General features: G+C 36.3%; 1 long non-coding RNA gene across 1 annotated transcript; it reads left to right on the plus strand.

Moving 5' to 3' along the window:
* Positions 1–3,031: 3,031 nt before the first annotated feature.
* Positions 3,032–6,060, plus strand: LOC125864778 (uncharacterized). Its single transcript, XR_007446270.1, has 4 exons — positions 3,032–3,209; positions 3,391–3,477; positions 4,643–5,095; positions 5,643–6,060. It is a non-coding gene; the product is annotated as an uncharacterized LOC125864778 (long non-coding RNA).
* Positions 6,061–7,036: the final 976 nt, after the last annotated feature.

The following is a 7,036-nucleotide window of genomic DNA, read 5'->3' on the forward strand; positions in this document are numbered from 1 at the left end:
CTTTTAACCTGCAGTTCCACAGGGGTCGTTTCAATCACTGGCATACACATTATTTTGCTTGATTATAGAAAAAAAATATTGGGCCAGAATAAAGGTAGTATTAAAGTTTAAAAAGAATTAAGAGCTTCAATACTCTCCCTTAATTCTTTAGTGTCTTCAGATGTTCACAGGAGAAACTAAAGGGTCGAAAGCTTAATTCTTGATCTCTGTAATGACCCTCCTGCTCATTTCTATATCTTATCTTCTGTGTGTCGTTTAGAGCGTTCCTATAGCGACCCCACTTGCTGGGACTAATGGTTCGGTCACCTGGTCGTTCGTTTAGTTATGGGGTGAGTTTTAGTGTTTTGAAACTTATAAACCTTGAACGATCACTTTCGATCAAAAGTTCAAGAAGACGCCCTCATAATGGAATTCTGACGGTTCCATCAGCTCCAAAATGGCCAAGTTAGGCTGGCAGCATGGTTGGCACGAGTATCAAGGCCTTTGATGCGAGTTTAGACCATTAGGCGTTTTAACCTTTGAAATTTGGCCTAAGGTTGACTTTGGTCAACATTCTTGGAAAACGTGCTTAGATGAAAATTATGTCAGCGCAGTTAGCTCCGGAATATTGAGTTTGATCTAGAACGACCTTTCGTTCGACTCCCGAGGCCTTCAGACTCATTTCGAGCCCCTTAGTGGATTTTGGTTGAAATGACATTTGGAAGTGGGACCCACTTTTTATCGAGATGACTTTGGATGAAAATTTTGACTTCGCCGTTGAGTCCGGAATATCAAATTTAGTAGGGTAGCATATCTGTTTTATTTTTATCGGGTACCGATCAAATTCCGAGCTCCCCGTTGGAGACTTTGAAGATTTAGAGTTTGGGCCTTTAACGACCAGTTATTGGGTTTTAGCGACCGGTTTCGTCCTTTTTAAAACTCCAACTTAGCTTTATTCCTCATTTTAAAAGTGCGATACCTTGAGCTATACAGGTCTGATCTGGGAGAGATTCAAAAGGCAAAGTTGTGAGATTTTTCGAGAACAACGCGTTGGTGAGCTCGGATAGTGATTTGGGATCCCCGTTTGAGGTAATTTTCGTAAAATACCTTCTGCTACACCCTTTTTGTGAGCTTGATTTTGGGAAATTTTGAGACTTGTTTTCTCAGCCTTTCTAGGTCCGATTTAAGTGATTTTTGAGGCTATTTTGAGTGGTTTTTTGAGGAGAACGTCGTGGTGTTGTCGTATTTCACTGTAGACCTCCAGTTTCTGGTAAATATGCTGAATTAGCTATTGTCCCATTTCTTTAGTTCTTGAGGAAAATTTGGGTTTTGGTTGTATATTGGTACTATGTTGTTTCTGAGCCCCAAATTGTGTCCCATCATGGAACACAAGTACGGGGAGCTGTTAAGAAAATACTTTTGGGGTAATTTTGAAATTTTCAGCACGGGTACCACGATTCCCGTTTTGACCCCAAAATTGACTCGTCTCCGTTTGTTGTGATTTTGGTGTCTAAACGACCATAATAACGTTATGACTCTATTTTTGATAGCGGGGCAGCGTTTCGAGGACGTTCGAAAAGGGAAAGCTCCGGAGAAGTAATTTTGGAGCACACGTGATCGGCCTACAGGTAGGCTACGATTTTCCTCTCTTAGATTGAGCTCAAGAATGTGAATGCATGTTGATTAGTTGGGATTTGGGTTGGGTAGTTATTGAATCCTACATAGAGGTTAAGAAATCATGTTTTCGGCCTATTTCGGGAATTATCGGGTAACTGTGAGCATGCTTTGTGTTATTAATGGACCCTCCTCGCTATGTGGAGTGCTTGCATGCTTAATTATTGTCTATTTGAAGCATGTTGGGCCTTAGTTTAGGTTTGACTAGGGCTTGCCTTAGAAATACATGATTCGGATCCAATAGGCCTTAATTTTGCCCCGACGTCGCTCAGCCAGCTTAGATCCCTGTAGACTGGTGTAGCAGACTTGAGTCTGATAGTTTGGGCCTTAGTTATGCGATACTCTTTCTCCAACTATAGTTATCCTTATTTTCCCCGATGTTACGGCTTCACGAGTTACATCGGCGACACTAGTTCTGCTTCACGATTTCAATTTGGTTTTCGATTTGGTTCCAAGTACTTACATTGATTGGCTATGTGTGGACGGCGTTTCACGGACATTTATAAGTATGGATCGATTGGGACTCTTTCAACAGCTACATTGGCACCTTCATAGAGCATCCGGTTAGAGTTCCGGCCTCGATTGCCCAGATACTTATATAGAGCATCCGGTTAGAGTTCCGGCCTCTATTGCCCAGATACTTATATAGAGCATCCGATTTAAGGTTCGGCCTCTAGTGCCCAGATACTTATATAGAGCATCCGGTTTAAGGTCCGGGCACTATTGCCCAGATACTTATGTAGAGCATCCAGTTTAAGGTCCGGTCTCTATTGCCCAAATACTTATATAGAGCATTCGATTTAAGGTCCGGTCTCTATTGCCCAGATACTTATATAGAGCTTCTAGTTAGAGTTTCGGCCTCAGATACTTGATACTTGTGATTGGTTACTTGGGTACTTCTGGTGAGCATCCGGTTCGAGGTTCGGCCTTCGTACTGTCAAATTCTACTAATTAGGGTTGAGGTTCTTGTTCGATGTTCTTCGTTCTTGGGTTCTTATATGCAATTCTCTTTAGTTATAGTTATTCTGTGTACTCGTCGGGCTTATAGGGTCCGTTCGGGTTTTTATTTAACTTGCGCACGAGTGTACCTTCTGGGCTTATGGGGGTCCAGTTATGTGTAGTTAGCTTATAGATTACTTTAGTTAGTTCTTTGTACACTACAACAAAAGATGCTTTTAGTGGCATTTATTTAGTGGCAATTCACTAATTGCCACTAATACATTATATTAACTATACTATTCCCGGCATTTAAACTTTAGCCAATAAAGGAGGATAGAATGAAAGTCAATTTGTTATATTTTTTAATTTTCCCCCAATTCCTTTTTACTTTGAATTTTCCCCCATCTTCGTCCTTCAACGAAATTCAAATGGTCGGCGATAGTAATTGGCGCGACTACAGTGGAGTTTGGCACAACGGCGGTGGAATCTGACACAACGATGGTGGAGTTCGGCACAACGCGGTGGAATTTAGTGCATCGGTGCTATTGATGAGAAGAAAGACGAATCAAAGCCTTTGATGTTTCTTCCAGAGCTCACCGTCAACAGTCTGTATTTGTGTAAGCAAATTCATCATCGCCGATTGCCTCATATTCGATCTGATTGAATTCGAACTGTACGACCATGCCGTTTAGTGACTACTAATTTCCATTTTATTCAGTTGTTGGGCCATGTATGTGTGTATGTTCTACAGTTCTATATTTTATTTTGTTTGAATTGATGCATGTGTTTCTATTTCAGATCTTGTGTCCAATAAAATTGGTGCAGAATTGCAAATAGCACCAAACCAGCTGTTGTGGAGTTTGATTTTTGATCTCCTATTTGAAGGTAAACAACTAAACTTAGTAGTTAATTGAAACCTTATTTATTCATATAAAATTCAATTTTTCAGTAACTAGGATAACATCACCATGATGAAGAACTTCCTTCAGGCTCATTCGTAGCTACTTAGTGATTATCCAAATATATCAGTTCAGAGCTCAATCTTAATATTTTCATATAATGTGTTAATTACAGCATCACAAGTTGTTGTACCCGAGTTTGTATGATAGTGGATGAGGTTGTATGCCTTGTATCTACTGCTTTTGATGGTGATGTTTGAACAAAAATTCCAATAATTGATTAAGGTAGTTAATTTTACTTGAAATGGAAAATGGAGTAAACAAATAGAAGAATGAGAGAAATGAAATGCTTTATTTGTCTCATTTCTAGGTGTCATACTTTTAAGGATGTATCTATACTTGAATGCATATTCATGGAATGTATGTATTGTGGGTGCTTATGGTTTCATGCTTGATGATTTGATCGACCATGTTACCATTTTAACTCTTTGACTCGCTATCATACATCTGAAACGGGAACTCCAATAGAGAACAGACTTTGAGCAGGAAAAGTTTTGACCTTTTGGAGGATAAAATTTAGACTGTGTTGAATAGCTCAGTCCAATTCTTGAAGGCTGGCTTGCGTCAATTGGTGTCCAACAGAGTGATTCTTTTACAATATAATAATATGTTAAGGATCTGCCATTGATTGAGATTTGACTTAACTTGCTACAAATGAAAGAAAAAGTTGCTAATCCCTATGTGCAGATTGTTACAAGTAAAATACTAGAAAGTGTTGATAATCTCAAGAAGAGAACTAATGCTTGTTGTTAATATCCAAGAGAATACCCATGGGAAATATCATTTATATGATCCCGGCTATTTCAACTTATCCTTGCCCTTTGTATTATCGTTCGTTTCGGGAAGACATCCGACTCCACCATGGGGCCTCTCTTGAATGCTATGGAAGTAAACAAATATGAGAAGAGAATTGATGGCTCTTTAGACCATAAAACTATGCCTTTTTCTTTGAACAATATTATTATGTGGTTCGTTGAAATGATTATCTGCAGTTTATTTCATTAGAAGTCTTTTCCTGTTATAATGAGCACCTTTGTTTGTTAATTTCAAAATAGTTAGGCATGTCTGTTATCTCTTTGCATATGTTGCAGGACCAGTTATTTCCAGTTTAGTCTTGCACTACTTTTCTGCCAATTGGATAAATGAAGGTGGTGATCCATGCTTACCGGTCCCTGTTTAGTCTCGCACTACTGGTTTTTAAGCCAGGGCAGATTTTTCCGAGCCGAGGCATGTGAAACTAACTAAAACTGCATGTTGTGTTTATATATAGTTAATTCTTTGATTGAAGAGATGAAGACCAGGCAGGAGGATAACATCACCGTGATGAAGAACTTCCTTCAGGTTCATTAGTGATCTTTCAAATGTGTCAATTTAGAGCTCAATCTTAGTATTTTCATATACTTATGCTATCAATATACTTGTTGTATCCGAGTTTGTCAACATTTATGCTCTCTCTGCATTGCATCAACATATAGCAGTATTAAAAGGGCACGGAGAACGTGTAATGGTGCTTCTCAGTCATGGATGTAACATACACTTACAAGGTATGACAATCTCAATAAATGTGACTGTAAAATTAAGTTAAATTTTTTGACAGGAGTGTTATATGAGTTCTTAATTATTTATTCCATTAATAACAAATATAAATGGTGACACTGCATTATGGGAAGCTATAGCAGCAAAACACCATCCCATATTTGAAATCATGTACCATTGGGCATCTATTTAAACATGGATTACTTGTTAACTCAAAAGATCATCATAGATCAACTGTTATCCATGTTGCAATATAAGAAAATCATGTCGATATGGTAAAGCTTTTATTATTGAACGGAGATGAGATTGATCAACTGCTATTACTTTGTTTCTTATGCTAGTCTTGCGCTGCTAGTTTTATAGACATCTAATCTATGAAGTTTTTCTCTGTGATCTTGCATATGTCACATAGTATCCAGCTAAAAGTAGTGGCACAATATACCTCTAGATCAGTTTATACCAATTTTTATTAACTAGAATCTTTTATCAAGAGGAACAACTTGATTTGTCCATACTAACATGTGAGACTGATAACTGTCACTTGGTTCTATTTAGGTAAATAGTGAAAATCCATTGGCTGAGGCAATTGTTGGATATGCTATAAAGTATAGAGAACATGGAGAGAACTTTGAGTGGACAGAAGTTCGAGAATTTGAATCTGTAACCAGTCAAGGTATCAAAACTTTTGACTGACACAGGAAATTTATAGTTTGAAACAAGAGCCTGGTGTTGGATCAAGGCAGATCTAATTTCGGTTGATGTTGAAGTGTTAGCAGAAATAGAAGAACTGGCACAGATTGCGGATGCTCGTGATCCCGGAAGATGCCACAGTTTAACTAGTGTAAAAATGTGTTGATCAATTTCTTTGTTTTTACACTGTTGAATGCATTCTTTTCTTTTCGATAATTCATAAAAATATTTTACCACGGGTAGACAAAGAAGTGGATGTATTGAGTTTGAATGTTGTTAAGTGAATGACATTGTTTTGAATTTGGTAAATTCCTCTATTATTGTCTTTGAACTTATTTCTCTTGTGAATTTTGTTTTTGTAGTTTTAAAATAGTGATTGACTAAATATGTGGATTAAGGTGAATTCATGGCTAATTTTTTTTTTCATGGTAAATGCAACTAAAATAAGTCTCCTTTACTGACAATTGTTGTATCTTTTACCAGCAATTGCGAAAGCCACAAAATAGGCATTTCTAAGGTAGTTTTAACGGCAATAGTTGTTGACACCTAATTTTGACCCTCTCCGATAATAATTAATTTCGAGCTTCTTAATTTTCAAATGATTTAAAGTAATTAATTTTAGAAATTTCGAAAAAAAATAAATAAATATAATAGAATAATTTGCAAATTGTTTCAAATAGTTTGTCACTTGTTATAATTTTAAAATAATAATATGTCTTTTATATAATTATGTATATAATTAGTGTATTTTATAAATATTGGAAAATCGTCTCAAAAAGATTTTTGTTTAATTAGATATTTGGTTAGTTCGTTTAGTTACCTAATAGTTTACAATTTTGAGTTAATTAGTTAGTTTATAATTAAGTTAATTATTATATAATTATGTGTCTAATTAGTATATTTTACGAATGTTCAAAAATTGTCTCGAAAGGATTTTAGCTTTATTTAAATATTTGGTTATTTAGTCGTTTATATTGTTAAAGTAATTAGTTTATAATTAAGTTAATTATTTTACTTCATTAAGATTAGGAAGCTAGTTAATTAATTAATAACAATTCATCCCATTTTAATTTTGGCCGAATTTAACCAATTGCTTCAATTTGGTCGAAATCGCCATTCATATGGCTATTTTCTTAATTCAAATCAACCATGTTCCTTGCTTTCAAGACTACTAATTTTAAACCAATTGTTGAGCACATTCCAGTAGCCCACCAATTTTAAATATACAATGCCCATTCCAGCAATTTCCAGTAGCATTT

The sequence above is a fragment of the Solanum stenotomum genome, chromosome 5 (assembly GCF_019186545.1).
Source record: "Solanum stenotomum isolate F172 chromosome 5, ASM1918654v1, whole genome shotgun sequence".
Taxonomy (NCBI): Eukaryota; Viridiplantae; Streptophyta; class Magnoliopsida; order Solanales; family Solanaceae; genus Solanum; species Solanum stenotomum.